Source organism: Mesoplodon bidens, assembly GCF_964165515.1.
Source record: "Mesoplodon bidens genome assembly, chromosome: 18".
In the NCBI taxonomy this organism is placed as follows: Eukaryota; Metazoa; Chordata; class Mammalia; order Artiodactyla; family Ziphiidae; genus Mesoplodon; species Mesoplodon bidens.
In genome coordinates this window covers 46526190-46545210 of record NC_138175.1, presented here as the reverse complement: position 1 = coordinate 46545210, position 19021 = coordinate 46526190, and the positions used below count along the sequence as shown (strand labels likewise).

Here is a 19021-nt window from a genome sequence, read left to right as displayed (position 1 = left end):
CTCATGGTGGCATAAGATGCCCATCAATTTTGCACACACATCCCCTTTTAACAACTAAAACTTGGCATACATCCACAACTTGCCTCTGTGGGTGTTGTGGGATCCAACACTGTATACCAACGGACCTGGGAGGAGTCTCAACCACCTGTGTATCAAGTAATAGGTGGACAGTCCTTGGTATGGGCTGTTGAACCAGCAGGAGTCTGTGAACCAGCCCTAGTCCCTCTTGGCTGCAATTAAGGTAAACTTGGAGACTGCTGATTTGAGCAGACACCCACAGATGGGAGAGCCTTTTAGAAGTCCAGGTTTCCTGAGGAGAGATTCCAGCACTCGGTTGAAGCAGTAGGAAAAAAAAGAAAGTTTGAATGCATTGGAAAGAGTAAGATAAACTTTGCCAGCACTCAGGGCTGCGTCTGAACAGAGCAAGGGAAGCAACTGCTGGTGTCTGCCTGGGCAGCACACTGGAGACAGCTCAGACCTCTGTCTATAGCTGACACGGGCTGAGCGCCCATGCAGGCCCCCCACTCTTGCTTCAGCGCCCCCGACCTGGGGCAAGGGGCCTGTGCTGGGAGAGGGGAAAGCACACACCTAAAGAAAACAGAGCCAGCTTGGGCCTGACCCTCAGGATTTCTGCTCCAACAACTTGGAATCAGACCCTGCCCCCAATAGGGCAGTGACAGCTACTGAGCAGAGAAGTCCCACCTCTCCTAGCTCCAGCTCTAGCCCCTCCATCTCCAGCCCCACCTCCTACCAAAGTGATAGCTGCCAGCAGACCCTGAGGAAGAATGTGATTGTGTCCACAACAAATCCAACTCTCCCACCAAAGGCACTGGGCACCTGCAGTCTGTATAGGGACACTCCCACATAAGAACATCCCTTCAGGACTGCAATAGGTAACTTTTATCTAAGTTTATAGAGGCAGAGAAAGTTAAGCAAAATGAAAAGTCAGACTTCCCTGGCAGTCCAGTGGTTAAGACTCCATGCTTCCACTGCAGGGGTCATGGGTTAGATCCCTGGTCAGGGAACTAAGATCCCACATGCCATGTGGCGCAGCCAAAAAAAAAAAAAAAGAAAAAAAGAGGGATTGGTCTCAACTGAAAGAGCAAAAGAAAGCTCCTGAAAAAATAATGAAACAAATAATTAACCAGATAAAGAATTCAAAGCACTGGAAATAAGAATGTTAACTGAATTAGGGAAAAGAATAGATGAACACAGTGAGAATTTTAACAAGGAACTGAAAATATTTTTAAAAAACAGAATTGAAGAATTAAGTAGCTGAAATAAACACACCAGAAGGAAGAAATAGCGACTAAATGACAAAGAAGAATGCATAAGGGATCTGGAAGATAGACTAATGAAAATCACCCAATCAGAACAGCAAAAGTGTCTACAGCCATACCACCCTGAATGTGCCTGATCTCGGAAGCTAAGCAGGGTCAGGCCTGGTTAGTACTTGGATGAGAGACTGCCTGGAAATACTGGGTGCTGTAGGCTTAAAAAAACACACACACAGCAAAAGAAAAAGAAAAATTTAAAAATGATAACCTTTATGTGATCTTTTTAAAAATATATATATTTATTTATTTATTTATTTATGGCTGCATTGTGTCTTCGTTGCTGGGCACAGGCTTTCTCTAGTTGCAGCAAGAGGGGGCTACTCTTCATTATGGTGTGCAGGCTTCTCATCGCAGTGGCTTCTCCTGTGGAGCACGGGCTCTAGGCACGCAGGCTTCAGTAGTTGTGGCATGCAGGCTTCAGTAGTTGTGGCACACAGGCTCTAGAGCGCAGGCTCAGTAGTTGTGGCGCACGGGCTTAGTTGCTCCGTGGCATATGGGACCTTCCCGGACCAGGGCTCAAACCCGTGTCCCCTGCATTGGCATGCGGATTCTTAACCACCGCGCCACCAGGGAAGTCCCCATTTATGTGATTTTTGGGATAACATTAAGCATACCAACATTTGAATTATACATGTCCCAGAAGAAGGGAGAGAGATGGGGATTGAACATGGTGGTGCTTCCCTGCACCATCAGGGAAGCCCTATGATCATTACTGAAAAATAAATTAATTAAAAATTTCCAGAGCAAATAGAAGATGAAAAAATGAAAGGGTGTAACATGTTCTGTGATTGCAGTACTAACATCATTAAGATCTCACAAATCCTTAGGTTATAAATGTGATGCACTCAATTAAAAACACCCAAGAGTTCTTCTTAAACATACAAGCTAATTCTAAAGTCTATATAGAAAAATAAAGAGACCAGAATAACCAGTAAAATTCAGAAAAATAATAATAAAAATTGGATAATTAGAACTATCAGATATTAAGATATATTACAACTCTACACTAATTAAGAGTGTAGCTCTTCACTAGAACTAAAACTCCAGCTATAGATCCAAACACATAGGAAAGGTAGTATGTGATAATGGAGGCATTTTGGATCATTTAATACCCTTTTGAACTGTTATAAATCTTGAGGATTTGGATGTATTATTTCATATGTATATCATATGTTATAGATTTTTCAACAAATGTTTTAAGTAGCCATATGACAAAGATAAGACAAATTTGTATCCATGTTTATTCAAAAGGTCTGAAAACATCACCCCATAGTTTATGCAATAATAAAAAGGGGAAAAGATAGCTTTACAGTGCATAGGGCTGTTGACCACAAGCTTAAGGAACTAAATTAACATAAGAAATAGGAGAAAGTGACATTATGTGGCTCCTGATGTGACACATTAAGGACACTATCACCCATGGAGTATTCTGGTCAAAAATATTTAGCCTGAAGTTAGACATGGGGACATTTAAAAAAATGCTTAGAAGGACATTTCGAGGGAGAAAAGCAGTCTGGACACCAAAAATATGATTCTGAAGTACAAGAAAGCTGTGAACTATTCTAAATCAAAGAAGACTAATGAGATATGACAACTAAAATAGTTCATGATCTTTGTATCTTGGATTAAAAATCTTTAAAATTGTTGGGATCATTGGGAGAAATTTGAATATGTACTATATATTAGATCATAACATTGTGTGATTGTTAAATTTTCTGAGTATTTATTGTGGTTATATTAGAGAATATCAGTTCATAGGACCTGTGTAAAATATGGGCATGTCTGTAAAATAAAGGGCATTCGCTAAATGGCCTTATGTAATTGGGCAGGCATATGGGACAGATTTTAAAACAAATAGGGGTACTTCCCTGGTGGTGCAGTGGTTAAGAATCTGCCTGCCAATGCAGGAGACGCGGGTTCAAGCCCTGGTCTGGGAAGATCCCACATGCCCCGGAGCAACTAACCCCCTGCCCCACAACTACTGAGACCGCGTTCTGGAGCTTGCGAGCAGCCACAACTACTGACCTGCATGCCAAGAGCCTGTGCTCTGCTTCAAGAGAATCCACCGCAATGAGAAGCCGACGCACCAGAGCGAAGAGTAGCCCCCGCTCGCTGCAACTAGAGAAAGCCCAAGTGCAACATGGAAGACCCAATGCAGCCATAAAAAAATAAATATATAAATAAATTTATTTTAAAAAATGGATCCCTAATGCCCAGCTCAAAACAAATTTAAATGCAAATGGATCAAAAATGTAGATTAAGGGCTTCCCTGGTGGCGCAGTGGTTGAGAGTCCGCCTGCCGATGCAGGGGACACGGGTTCGTGCTCCGGTCCGGGAGGATCCCACATGCTGCGGAGCGGCTGGGCCCGTGAGCCATGGCCGCTGAGCCTGAGCGTCCGGAGCCTGTGCTCCGCAACGGGAGAGGCCACAACAGTGAGAGGCCCGCGTACTGCAAAAAAAAAAAAAAAAAAAAAAATGTAGATTAAGAATTGTAAGATTAAAGGTTAAACCGTAAAATCTTAGAGAAAAGCATGGAAGAAAATAATAATGTAAAATTAACACAAAACCATGAAGCCATTGTAGGAAAAAATACATTTGTTTACTTTTACATGAAAAAGTATTTGAAACTATTGAAAGTCAAAATGTAAATCCCAAACTGGAAGTTTTTTAAACAGAAAACATTCTTAATAACAAAACAAGGCAATACAAATCATTAAGAGAAAATATAAGCAATGACCTAACAAAAAATGGGTGAGTATGAAAAAATATATCAGGGAAACTGCAAAGAAATGTTTACTCCTTTGGAAATTTTTTCTCCTATCTCAATAAGATATGTGAAATTTATAAATGCAATTTCCACTAATCAGATTGACAGAATAAGGAAATCACATATCTAATTTATACATGTTGGTGGTGGACAGCTGAACTGATATAACCTAAAGAAGGGCAGTAGCAAAATACTTATCAAAACTTGAAACGCAGGTACCCATGTCTCCAGAATTTGTGGAGGAATTTGTGTAACAGATGTTACTAGACATATCCACAGAATATAACTTATGGCTCCAATATAATAGCAAAAGACTGGAGGAGTGGGGCGGTCAATTACAGTAACAAATTGGTTAAATTATCATATATCTATTTAATGGAAATATATAGCAAATTAAATGAGATATCTATACATTAATATGAAAACTCAAAATAATATTTAAGTGTGTATAACAATCTAATATTTAAAATGTATCATATGTACCTGTATAAAGGGACTCAGGCACACGCATATAAACAAACTGACACACACATAAACAAACTGACGCACACATGTTGTCGTGGTAAGAAAGTGGTGAATGCATTGGTTGCTTGGAGAATACTGGGTGTCTGGAGACTAGGATGCAAGGTGCTCATTTTTTCTCCTTGTATAGCTTTTCATTTTTTATTTTATTTAGCATAGGCAAAAATTAGTCAACCAATACCCTGGACAAAAATTTAAAATCATTAAAAAATCAATCTTGGGTTGTAATCCATTTCTAGTTTTGGCTGTCACTAAACTTTTCTGAGCCTGGGTTCCAAAGTCTTTTGAATAGAGGAATGACTTCCCAGATGGGATGGAGTGAGCCAAGGGCATTGGCTGACTTCTACCGCACAGGCACTAAATAATATTAGCTCTTGAGTAGCAACAGGGGAGTCTGGATATCCACCCACCACTCAGTGCCGGTCCACCAAAGAGGTCAAGTGTGACTTCGGCACAGGCGGTACAGGCAGGACTGTGCGGCTGGTGATGAATGGGCTCAAAGGGTTCTGGGGATTGTAGTTCCTGCATCGCAAAAAACCTTCAAGTGCGCAGGCGCAGATGCAATTTTGTCGGCTCTGCTTTGTAGATGGCCTAGTTAGCATAGCTTCCTGAGGCGTCGGCCGGTTCCAGTGGCTACTTCGCACCGACGAGCGGCTCTTAGGGCTGCAAGGCTCACAGTGCGGGAGTGCCTTCCAGCCAAGCCCGAATGGGCGTAAGCACTGCCTTGTGACTGGGAGACCTTATACCCGGTAAACTTTCTGTGTATTTGTCGCCGCGGCCTTAGCGAGTGGCTCGGTTATCAGCGAGCCGCGCCTTTAACATCTGGAGGGTGATTTACATGTGGCGACGTCCAGGGTTGACTGATCAGTTGTGCTCCGAGGAGAGATGGCTTCCTTGAGGACAGCGGCGCCCCGTAGACTTTGATCTGGGGCCGGAATTTGGGCGCATCTCCGGCTCAGGGTCTTGACTGAGGCGAGTCTTTCTGCTGTAGGTCTAGTCTCGCCGGAGTCCTGCTCCCCAGGTGTAGCGAAGACACTGGTTTGCTCAGAAATAAGGTGGCGCTGGGAAGAGGACGTTGCATCCGTGTCTCCAGACACGGCCAGCTGTCCAGAGATTATTTTGTTGCAGCTGGAGACTGGAGCCCCCGGGTTAGGGAAGGGGCAGGATTTGTCCAGTCTCCCTCCCATTCCTATCAATGTGTCTGTGAAGTGGAGAGAGTGGACAGTGGGACAACAAGGTAAAGGACTGCCTTTTGAACTGGGTTTTTCTGGGAACTGGGAGGCTGGCGTGGCCCTGCCAGCCCTGCAGTCTCCCAGGACTCTGCCCTTTTTCAGAAGAGGAGCCCTGAGGTCTGCACATTTCCTGAAAGACTGAAAGCCATGACCCAGGTGAGGTGCTGCTTCCTCTCTGCTTCCTGAAACACATGGGCATTTGCCTTCTTTATCCCGACCTTTCCTGGGCAGGAGCATCTTTTCCAGGGCCTACTAACCATTTCCTTTCATTCCATCCTTTCAGCTCTGTTGCCTAGATGCCCCTGCTTGTCACGTATTCACGATTTTTTCTGTGAATCATTACCTTTTTCCCTTTGGGGTCAGGAATGTTGGTGGGGCAGAAGTGCACAGGGAGGAAAATGTGGACATTCTCTGCTAAATAGACCTGTTTTACACAGACAGTGATGTGATGAGGTCAAGCTGAGCACTTGAGTGGAAGCTCACATCTGGTCATGATCATTTCCACAGACTGGGGCTTCCTAGTAAAGCTAAATGGGTGGTGTTGATGGTCCAATCTTCATTTGACCTAAGTCTTTTTGTGAATCTTCATCCTCCAGGAGATTCTGGCAACTCAGGAACCAGGAACATTTATTACAGTTTAGTGATGGCTGGCTACAGGTTGGATCATCCCAGAACATAAGTTGATTGAGAACCTTACTGTTAGAGCCCATACAGACAGACAGATCTTAAAGGTCTTATTAATGCCAAAGATCAAAATGAGAAGAAAGATTAAGTCAGTTGATTCCATATGCTGGATAATAATGCTTCCAATAAAAATGGTGTTTATTAAAGAATTTTCACAAAAAGAATAAATCCCTTTATGTTACCATGTGGTATAAGAATGAACCTGCATCTTGAAAAAATTCTTAACTTATATGCAGAGTCTATTTATTTAAAAAGGGATTTTTGAACTTATACCAAAATTTAAGTATTAATGATTCAAATAGAAATATGATGCTTCTAATTAAAGTAGCATGGTCTTGCCATATCACCTAGTTCCTGTCCAAAGACTTGGCTAACTGCCTTTGGTATTTATCCCTGTAGTGTTTCCAGTTATTCTTATTTTACTCTTTGTGGAATAATCAAGTTTAGTAGTCATCCCTTGGCTTCCCTGTGTGTTAGAATGTCATATCTGGGAGAGGGGAGTAACACTGGCATCTAGTAGAGGTCAGAGTTGGTGCTGTATATCAACAAACAATGCATAGAACAGCCCCAACCCTGCAACAAGGAATTATCCAGCCCCAAATGTCGACATTGCCAAGGTTGAGAAACTCCCCTCTAGACATATCTTTATGTTTTCTTGATTCCAACAGTGATGTTTAGAAGTCCATTGCATTTCTGATTCCTGATACTTTATATATGACCTGTTTTTTCTGTCTTAACTTTTTTTAAGGATCTTCTCTTTATCACTTTTATTCTCAAATTTTATTCTTAGATATTTTGTAGAGTTGGTCACTTTTTCTCCTTAGAGCTAAATGAGTAAAGAGTAGGTGGAGGGAACTACTGTTTATTGACAATTGATTATATACCAGGCATTACTAGACTAGATGATAACTTTACTATTTCACATAATAGAGAAACTCCACTTAGCTAGACTTTGTACGTCCCAAACATGGTTGGATACTGGAAACATCCTACTGTGAACAGATAGTTTGATCTATCTTCAGGAAATGGGATTTTTTGAGGACATAAATTAAATCATACTGACTTCCAGGCCTCCAGACCCAGCCTATTTGTTCTATGTGTCACTTCCTATAAACACTTTCTTTATCACCTGTATTTTACCTTTTACTTCTCTCCTCCCATCTTAAAAGCATTTGCTTTTATTATATCCTTCATACATGGATCTATTGTTTCAGGGATTAGTGTTATTCAAGGATGTGTCTATAGACTTTTCTCATGAGTGGGAATGCCTGGATTCTGATCAGAGGGATTTGTACAGAAATGTGATTTTGGAAAACTATAACAACCTGGTCTCAGTTGGTAAGCATACCTGTATCTAAAAATTCAGTTTTCCCCCTGGAATATTTCCTTCTCCAATTGAGAATTTCTCTGCTCCTTTCAAATCCTGTACATTTCTTTTCCCTGTTCCCAAGGAAAAGGCTTGAGCTTTGTAGAGTTGAAAATGTGTAGCTCCGTTGGGGTTGAGGCTCCATCTTCTCTAAATAGTGACCTCTCTTCTTTGATTTTGAATTCTAAGCCTCCCATAGCAAAACTGTGTACCATTTCTTTTGGGAGCAGGACTCTCCATTCCTAAGCCAGATGTGGTATCCTTATTGGAGCAAGGGGAAGAGCCCTGGATGGTTGGCAGAGAGGTGGCAAGGGACTTGCTTCCAGGGAAGTGAGGGATGGTCAGGCAAGGAGAGGGCATTGAAGGATGTAACCTAGCTGCTCATGGAGGAAACAACTCTGAGATGTTTTCTGGGAAGTTTCCATTAATAGTCCAAACCTGTAGAGAAAAGTAAGACCTCTACACCAAACTGTCAAACTTCCTTACCTCTACCTCTACCTCTCACTGTCCATACTTCTCTTCTCTTGCTTCCTTCCCATTTCAAAGTGGGAAGTACAACCCCTGTTCCTCTTCAGTAACAAATTTCTACCTTTACTTTGAAGACCATTCTTACACAGTTACTTTTCTTGTGCATTTAGATTTGTGTAAGTGTCACTTTCTTAAAATTTCTGAGATGTTTCTTCCCTGAACCGGTTTTCCTGTTCATTATTTTACTCATTTATTCATTTATTCTTCCAATCATTACTGATTTTATAATTGGTACAAGATATTTACTAGATGATGAAAAGATGATAAGATTTTTAAGCTATTAAGAAACTTATAGGACTTCCCTGTTGGCACAGTGGTTAGGAATCCACCTGCCAATGCAGGAGACATGGGTTCAAACCCTGGTCTGGGAAGATCCCACATGCCGTGGAGCAACTAAGCCCATGCACCACAACTACTGAGCCCGAATGCCACAACTACTGAAGCCCACGCGCCTAGAGCCCACGCTCCACAACAAAGAGAAGCCACTGTAATGAGAAGCCCACGCACCGCAACGAAGAGTAGCCCCCACTCGCCGCAACTAGAGAAAGCCCGCAAGCAGCAACGAAGACCCGGCGCAGCCAAAAATAAATAAATTTACATATATATAAATTTATATGGAATAAGAGGTACAAACTAGTGGGTATAAAAAAATATATATGTATATATATATATATATATATAAAGAAATTTATATGGAATAAGAGGTACAAACTAGTAGGTATAAAATAAGCTACAAGGATATATTGTACAGCATGGGGAATATAGCCAATATATTATAATAAATATAAATGGAGTATAGCCTTTAAAAATTATGGGGCTTCCCTGGTGGTGCAGTGGTTAAGAATCCGCCTGCCAATGCAAGGGACACAGGTTCGAGCCCTGGTCTGGGAAGATCCCACATGCCGCAGAGCAACAAAGCCCATGTGCCACAACTACTGAGCCTGCGCTCGAGAGCCCATGAGCCACAACTACCGAGCCTGTGCACCACAACTACTGAAGCCTGCATGCCTAGAGCCTGTGCTCCACAACAAGAGAAGCCACTGCAATGAGAAGCCCACGCACCGCAACAAGAAATAGCCCCCGCTCGCCGCAATTAGAGAAAGCCTGCATGCAGCAACGAAGACCCAACGCAGCCAAGAGTAAATAAAATTTTAAAAAATTATGAGTCATCATATTGTACACCTGTAACTTATATAATATTGTACAGCAACTATACATCAATAAAAAAACCCTTAAAAATTAAAATAAAAAAAGAAATTTATAGACTAGGGAACCTAGGAACAAGTCCATAAATATATTTTTTTTAAAGTAGAATCAACTACAGGAGGAGTTCAGTAGGGTACCCAAAAGAAAGAGCTAAAGATGGAAGAGTGGAAAGCCCCTGTCTTAATCCATCTGGGTGGCTATAACAAAATACCAGAGACTTGGTGGCTTATAAACAACAAAAATTGATTTCTCTTAGCTCTGGAGGCTGGGAAATTCAAGATCAAGGCACCAGAAGGTTCAGTATCTGATGGACTTCCTCATATTCTATCATATCCTCATTGTAATCTCACATGGAAGAAGGGGGAATCTCTCTGGGGTCTTTTATATAAGGGCACTAATCTCATTCATGAAGGCTCTGCCCTCATGACCTGATCACCTCCTGAAAGCCACACCTCCTAATACTATCACCTTAGGGGTTAGAATTTCAAAATATATATTTTGGAGGGACACAAAAGTTCAGTCCATTGTAGCCCACAGAAATGTAATGGTTGGAGCATTGGGATGATTATAGTCACCTCTGTATAGAGAACTGGGGTTAAAGGGCATGTGTAGGCAGGGAGAGATAGGAGTGAAGGAGGAGAACCAGACAGGTATGTTCGTTCATTCAACTAACATGTATTACATAGTGCAATCCATGTGGTTATCTGGGAAGAGGGAATTTCAGGCAAAAAAGGCATAGTAGGTACAAACGTCATGAAGCAGGAACAGAATTACTATGTTTGAGGAACAGCAAGGTGGCCAGTATGGCTCAGAGAGGGAAGGGAAAAAATATATGAAATGTGATCAGAGCTGTGGATTTTGGAATGGGTCAGATTATGTAATGGCTTTTGAATCATGATGATGTTCTTACTGTGACTAAAATGTGACATATATAAAAGGTCTTAATTACTGACTCATACTTTAAAAGGCTTACCCTAGCTGCTGGGTAATGAAAATATTGGAGGTGCAAGGTGGAAGCAGGGAAGCCAAAGAATCAGCGTCCAGGTGAGCAATGTATTAACAATTTAAGTGATGAAAAGTGGTTGGATAGTAGAGCCAGAAATTTGCTGATTTTGCTGATACTTTGGTTGTTGGTTGTAAGAGAAAGAGAAGAGTTGAGAATGACTCCAAGTTTTCTGGCTTGACTAGTTGAAGAATTGAGTTAACTTAAAGATACGGTTAAATTAAGAGTTTGGTTTTGGACATGCTAGGTTTGAGGTGATTGTTAGATATCCAAATATAAAAGTTAATGAGTTGTTTGGATTTATTTTTCTGGTTTTTCAAATGAGTACAGGCTGGAGAGAAAATATGAAAGGCATGGGTGTATGGATAGTATTTAAACCTGTATGATAGAATGGAATCATAAACAGTGAATACAATTAGCATAAATAAGAGAGAAATTTTACTACATCCTCATGAGTAATGTGTACTCTTAATTAAAAAAACATCTTTTGATCTATATTTGGTTAAAAGTATACTTTTATGGTTTGTTTTCCAACTTTTATCTTTTGAATATTTCAAACCTCCAGAAAAGTTCAAAGAATGGTAAAATGACAAGTATACATTTTTTTTAAAAAAACAGCTTTATATTTAAAAATAGCTTTATTAGAGCTATAATTTATATATAATAAAGTGTACCCTTTTAAGGTATACAGTTAGATGGCTATTAATTGTATTTACAGAGTTGTGTGCTACCATCACCGTAATCTAATTTTAGAACATTTTCTTCCTCCCCCAAAGAAACCTTGTACCCATTAATTGTCACTCCCCTTTTTTCTCCCTCTCTCCCCAGCCCTGGGCAACCAGTAGTCTACTTTCTGTATCTATAGGCTGCCAGTGTAAATGGCATAATGCAATATGTGGTCTTTGTGACTGGCCCTTTCACATAATGTCTTGAGGTTCACATACTGTAGCATGTATCACTACTTCCTTTTTATGGCTAAATAAATTCCATCATGGTTTATCCATTCATCAGTTGACAGACATTGTATTATTTCCACACTTGGGCTATTACAAATAATGATGCTGTGAACATTCATGAACAAGTTTCTGTATGATTACAGTTGCCCCTTGAACAAAGTGGGGGTTAATCCAAGTATAATTTATAGTCAGCCATCCCTACCCTCAGTTCCTCAGCATCCATGGGTTCAACCAACCATGGACTGTGTACTACTGTAGTAATTTACTATTGGAAAAAACTGACATATAAGTGGACCTGTGCAATTCAAACACATGTTGAAGGGTCAATTGTACATGTTTTCAATTCCCTTGAGTATATACCTAGGAATGAAATTGCTGAGTCATATGGTAACTCAATGTTTAACTTTTTGAGGAACTGCCAAAATATTCTCAGGTCCTTTGCACATTTTAAAGTTGAGTTGTTTGGGCTTTTGTTGTGGAGTTGTAAGAGTGCTTTATGTTCTCTGGATATTAATCCCTTATCAGATATACATGACTTGCAAATATTTTCTTCCATTCTGTGTGTTACCCTTTCACTTTATTGATATATCAGACTAAATTCCAGATGAGTCTTAGATTTGAATGTGAAAAAACAAATGCAGATCCACAAAAGCACATAAGGAGATGTTCAGCCTTGCTCCTTACAGAAAAAAAGCTAACTAAAACCACACTGAGAGACCTATCAGACTGGCAAATATCCCAGAGTTTGCTGATGTACTGTAGTTGAGAAGCTGTGGGGAAATAGGCACTAAAATTAAAATGTTACTTGAGTGAATGTACAACTTTATATGAGAGGAATTTGGCCATATCTAGGAAATGACAAATGAATTTTACTCATTAATCAGTTATCTCACACCTAGTCATTCATTCCAAAAATAAGCAGGAAAATTTTCAAAAGATAAATGCAATTAAAACTTTTTTTCTCTTTTATATGTCTGTCGATTTTTGATCTTATTAACTTTTAGAAAACTTCCATAATTTGTTTCCCTGCAGATAACTGTCTTGTCAGTTTTTTCTTGCTTTTAAATGGTTAGACCTTTTGCTTTTTTTTCTTTTTCTTTTAGTTTTTGTCACAGTCTCACTTCAGTGTCTATAATTTCCAGTAAACGTTAAAGAAAACTGGGGATAGTAGGTCCATCTTTTTTTGTTGGTTTTTTTGTTGGTTTGGGGGTGTAGGGGCAGAGCTTGAGCTCGGCATGGCAGGAGGGAGGCTCCAAGGGCAGAGGATTAGGCCTGGGAGCCCAACAGGCTCCCCGGTGCCTATGTGGACGGGGAAAGCACTGGCCCCGTTCCCTTCAGTTCCTTCGCACCCCTCCCCCACCATCTCCCCCAGGGTCTCCCCCATCCCTTCTGGACCCCTAACCAATGGGTGGGTCCCACGGGGTGTAGGAACTCCTTCCCTCCCCCAGCCACCCCTCAGGGGTGCTGGTCCCGGAGGTCCAGCCTTTACTTTTGCTCCCCCTTCCCTCCCTCCCACTCCCTCAGGACCCGCACAGCTGGAGGGGGCCTAGGTGGGCAGAGGATTGGGCCTGATGTCTCAACAGGTTCCTGGGGGCCCAAGTTGGCAGGGATTACCTGGCCATGCTCCCTTTTTATCATCTGCCCTCCCAATGGTTCCCCAACTTCCCCCTTTGGGCATGGGATCCCTTCCCCTCCCCCAGCCACCCCTCAGGGGTGCCAGTCCCATCCCGCCTCCACTTCTCCTCCCCCCAAGCCCCACGTCCTACCCAGTCACTGGGGGTTCCTCCCATCCCCTTAGGTGTCTGTGGTCCCCAACCGGTGCCTGGTAGGTGCCCTAGTTGTGAGGAGACGCGAATTCTGCGTCCTCCTAGTACACCATCTTGACTCCTAATTACAGTTTAATTCCCCTTTTATACCATAAAAGTTTCATTTCTTCCAGGAAAAAAAAACAGTGAATGAAAAACAAAAAGTGAATGTTTTCTATTGTGCTTTCTTTCAGACTGTGGATCTAGGCCTGAAACCAAGAAATTATCTCTGAAGAAGGAAATTTATGAAATAGAATAACCCCAATGGTTTATACTGGGACATCTTACAAAACATGGACTTGAGTGTTCCTGTTACAGAGATGATTGGGAATGTGAAAGAAAGACTGGGAAAAAACAAAGATCTCATGAAAAAAAATTTAATCAAGTTATTTTCAACTATGAAAATATACACACTTTCAGTCAGCACACATCTTTTACTCTATATCAAAAACTTTATATTGAAGAGAAAGCCTGTGAATGCAGGGACTATGAGAAAGGTTTGGTGCATGACTTTCAACTAACTGCACATCAGAGAATTGATACTGGCAAGAAATTCAGTAACTATAAGGAATATGGGAAGGCCATTAGTAGAGGTTCAGAACATACTCAGCATCAGAGCATGCTTCCTGGTGAAACCTATGAACATAAGGAATGTGGTGGGGCCTTAGACAGTGTACAACATCAGAGCATCCATACTGAGGAGAAAATCTATGAGTGTAAAGAATGTGGAAAAGCCTTTAGTACTGGTTCAATATTTAAATCGCATCAGAGAATTCACACGTGAGAAACCCTGTCTAGCTAAAGAAGGTAGGAAGGTTTTTCATCGTTCCTCAGACCGTATATTCACCAGAGACTTCACAGCAGTGAGAAACCTTATCAATGTAAGTTATGTGGAAAAGCCTTTAGTAGTAAATCAGCCATTATTCTACATCAGAGAATTCACACTGGTGAGAAACCTTATCTATGTAAAGAATGTGGTAAAACTCTTCATTATTCCTCAGATCTTAAAAGACATCAAAGAATCCATACTGGTGAAAAACCCTATGAATGTAAGGAGTGTGGCAAGGCCTTTAAGAGTGCATCATATTTTTTAATACATCATAGAATTCAAACTGATGAGAAGCCCTATGAATGTAAAAATTGTCCTAAGGCATTTAGAAGTAGTTCATCTCTTAATCGACATCAGAAAGTTCATACTGGTGAAAAACCCTGGGTATGTAAGGATTGTGGAAAAGCCTTTTGTAGCAGTTCAAAACTTATAGAACATCAGAGAATTCACACAGGTGAGAAACCATGTGTGTGTAAAGAATGTGGAAAGGCTTTTTATCACCCTTCAGGCCTTAGCCAACATTGGGGAATTCATATAGATGAGAAACCCTTTGAATATAAGGAATGTAGAAGGGCCTTTCATCATTCCTCAGATCTTTCTCAACAGAGAATTCATATGGTGAGAAACTCTATGAATGCAATGAATGTGGGAAGGTTTTTGTACGTAGTTCAAATCTTAATCAACATCAGAAAGGTCATGCTGGTAAGAAACTGAAAGGTATCTGTGGGGAAAGGCATTCAAGTATGGATATTTACCTAATTTGAGATAGGACTTCATGCTGATGAGATATCCCATAATTAATACAAAGAGACTTTTATTTGCTTTTCACAACCTAAATGCATAAGAATACAGTAAATGTCAGAAGACCATCAACAGTTCATTCCTTACTTAATATCAGAATTTATAACTGTGAATGAGAAAAATAAAAACTTATTTTGTGCCAGATCAACCCTAAACAACAGAGAACTTATTAAGGAATAACCGTGGGATTTCATTTTATATTTCCTAATTTAATTCTAAGGTATTTTGCCCTATGTATATTTACTGATCATTAAAATTAATTATTTACCAGCCAATATTAATTAAGTTAATTTTTAGTTGTGCATTGCAGTTCTGAGTTGACTTCTTTTTCTCCAAGATTCTGAACCCATCACTACTTATTCTTTCTAGTTGCTTTCTTACTGGTTTGGTGGTTTATTCTTATTTATATAAACTTAAGTTTCAGGGCAACAATTTAAGTATTCATATGTATATATGTGTGTATGTATATGTATATACATATATATATATCTGTAATTGTACCTGTACCTTTTTGTCTTATTTTTACTTTTTATATATCTTAATATAAATAGAACTATACCACTATTTTTTTGAAGAGAGTTCCTTTTAATATTAATATTTTATTGTAATTTTTTCAGAGGAATTCAGAAGGTACAAAAGAAACCTTTAATCCTATCAACCATTATAATAACCGCTCTCAAATTGTCAAAACAAGTCTTTTCAGAAAATTTTTAAAGAAAATATATTTCATAAACTACGTTTTCTATGACAGAACACATCATGAACAGTTTTCCAAGTCAGTAAATATCATATCATTATCCTTACTTGAATGGAGTTAGTGTTTATCTGTGTGGCTCTACTATTATTTTACTAATCTGTTGATAAAATATATTTACCTTCTAAATTTTGCCTTTATAAACAATTCTTTAAATATCCTGTTTGCACATTTTGTATATTTGTCTGCTTTATTTTTTATTTCTGAAATTATCCATGGGTGCCTTATACCTAAAAAAAATTTTAAACATTACAGATAAGCTAAACTCCCTTTTGTCTAGTTCCCTTACTCTGGTTTCTTCCCTAAATTTACCACTGTTGGCAGTTTCATTCAAGATCCTTTTTATTTTACTTTATTTTCAAGAGCCTTTTTATGCAACGGCACACACACATATATAAGTATATATGTATGTTTGTGTGTGTGTATATATATATATATATATATATATATACACACATAATGTTTATCATCTGTAGAAATGTAATATTGCTTTCAATCTTATGTATTATACTTCAAGTATGGAAAAATGGAGGTGACTATAATAACTGTCAAAGAGTGTAATGAGGATTACATGAGTTAATGAACCCGTGTATGTAACTGGTGGCTTGTTCAGTAAATGTTAGCAACTGTAATCTTCATCTCTTTCAATTATGGAATGGTGTTTCACCACAATATATACCTTATGCAATAACAAGACACTTCATATCAGAAAAAAACTTAAAACCAAAATTAAATAAAGATGTTAAAATGTAGTAAAGCCTTCCTGTAGAACTCAGTCTTTATGCTGAATCATGACATACCAGAGTAAAAATGTCCATAAATGTGTATGGGGTGGTTGAGACCACAGCTATCAGAATAATGAGAAGTGTACAAAAAAATAGTAATATTATAGAACACATTATCTAACTTAGAACACATTGGGTAGCCAAAATATCCAAATACTAATTCAATTCTCATCTAAATTGCCCTTTGATTAAGGATGAAATCAACACAAATTACAATTTCACTAGGAATAAATAATAGTGGGTATTCTACATAGAAAATGGTGCCTGACAAAACTACATGGAAGAAAATTTACAGCTCTACATTCATAGATGTATTAGAATAATAGAAAAATTTTTAAATAAGTATATAGTTTTGAGAAACTAAGAAAAATCGCAGAAATATCTAAAGACAATGGAATGCATTTGTAAAAATGAAGGTAAAAATAACTGAAATAGAAAAATGAAAAGTCTAAATGGATGAAAAGCACAAATGGTGTTTCTTTCTTTCTTTTTTTTTTTTTTGCAGTACGCGGGCCTCTCACTGTTGTGGCCTCTCCCGCTGCGGAGCACAGGCTCCGGACGCACAGGCTCAGCGGCCATGGCTCACGGGCCCAGCCGCTCCGCAGCATGTGGGATCTTCCCGAACCAGGGCACGAACCCGTGTCCCCTGCATCGGCAGGCGGACTCTCAACCACTGCACCACCAGGGAAGCCCCAAATGGTGCTTCTTGAAGAAAACAATTGTAGAAGTACTGGTGAAAAAAAGGGAGATAAGCATTATGACTAAGAAACTGACATTACTACAAATTAGAGATTTTATGGGTAGCATATATACCCCTTTTGCCAGTAATTTTGAAAAAGTAAAATGCTTATTTTTCAAAAATAGAAATCTCCAGAATTGAGTCAAGAGAGATAGGAACACTCAGTCCAATAAAAACTGAATAAACATCTAGCCATTTCTAAAGAAATTGCCTGATCCTTTTTATAGGCAAAATTCCCAAAACTTTAAGGATCTCCTCATAGAATATTTGAACATGAAAGTTTGATATTTAATTCTATGACTCTTGCATAACCTTAATTTTAAACTAAAAGGGGAAAACAACACTTATGGTACCAATTATGAATATTTGTGTAACATCCCAAATAAATCAGTAATTTAAATTCCCAAGTGTATTCAGTTAAATCTAGAGTATTGTTCACTCCAAAAAAGCTGAGCAATATTTCTATAGTTTACACAAAGTCCAAAGATTTCTTTGAAAAAATGTTGATCCATCTGGCATAATTTTCATTCTACATCAAAAATTTCCTTTAGCATTTATTTTAGTGCAGCTACACTGCCATTAAATATCTCAGCTTTTGTTTGTCAGAATATGTATATTATTTTAATTTTTCTGGATATATTTAGAATTCCAGGTTGACACAATATATATATGTTCTGTTTTCCTGGAGAACCCTAATATATCCAGACTATGAATATCATTGGGGGACCTTATCCTGCCAACTACCTGCTGCCAGTTTTGCAAAAGTGGCTATGCCATTTTGCATTCCCAGTAGCAATGTATGAGATTTCTATTTGGTCCACATCCTCATCAACAACTGATATGGTGAGTCTTTTCAATTTTAACTATTTTACTGAGCATGTAGCAGAATTACATTGTGGTTTTAATTTGCATTTCTCTGAGAAGTACTGACTTCTGGCATCTTTTCCTATGTCATTTGTTAGCCATTTAAATATACTCTTTTGTGAAGTGTCTGTTCAAGCCTATTGCCTATTTTTATTGGGTTGTCTGTCACTTTTTCTCACCAAATGAGAACTCAGGCCAGTTAACACCTTGTTTAAGCCTTATGAAACCCTGAGCAGAAAACCAGTCATGTCATACAGGACTTCTGACCTACAGAACTGTGAGCTAATAAATGGGTGTGTTTTTTATAACAAAAATATTGAATTTATTACCAAATGCCATGTACAAAAAACAGTGGCGTGATGTCTAATTTAATCATGATTTACATCAAGAGAAAAAAAGGCCAAAAATACTCAAATGCAAATGATCAAAAAACACCAGCTATTAAAACTTAGAGAATGGGACTTCCCTGGTGGCGCAGTGGTTAAGAATCCACCTGCCGGGGCTTCCCTGGTGGCGCAGTGGTTGAGAGTCCGCCTGCCGATGCAGGGGACACGGGTTCGTGCCCCGGTCCGGGAAGATCCCACATGCCGCGGAGCGGCTGGGCCCGTGAGCCATGGCCGCTGAGCCTGCGCGTCCGGAGCCTGTGCTCCGCAACGAGAGAGGCCACAACAGTGAGAGGCCCGGGTACCGCAAGAAAAAAAAAAAAAAACTGTATCAGGAACAGCTGCACAACCATACCCCCAAGGTCACATACTGAAGCAAATGCACTCACCAGCAGTAAAGGGTCACTCTCCTTAAGTCCTCCTCCACAGGCCAGGCTGCGGTAACGGCCTGGAGATTCAT

General features: G+C 39.6%; 1 protein-coding gene across 2 annotated transcripts in view; it reads left to right on the top strand.

Moving 5' to 3' along the window:
- The window catches only part of LOC308605610 (uncharacterized protein), a 34067-nt gene extending 17557 nt beyond the window's left edge, over positions 1-16510 (top strand). Inside the window, exons 3-4 of one of the 2 annotated variants that reach the window (XR_014013718.1) lie at positions 7757-7880; positions 13601-16510. The gene's annotated coding sequence lies outside the window, so the exon portion shown is untranslated. The remainder of the gene's footprint in view (positions 1-7756; positions 7881-13600) is intronic. The other variant, XR_014013717.1, reaches the window with a different exon arrangement.
- The last annotated feature ends 2511 nt before the right edge of the window (positions 16511-19021 follow it).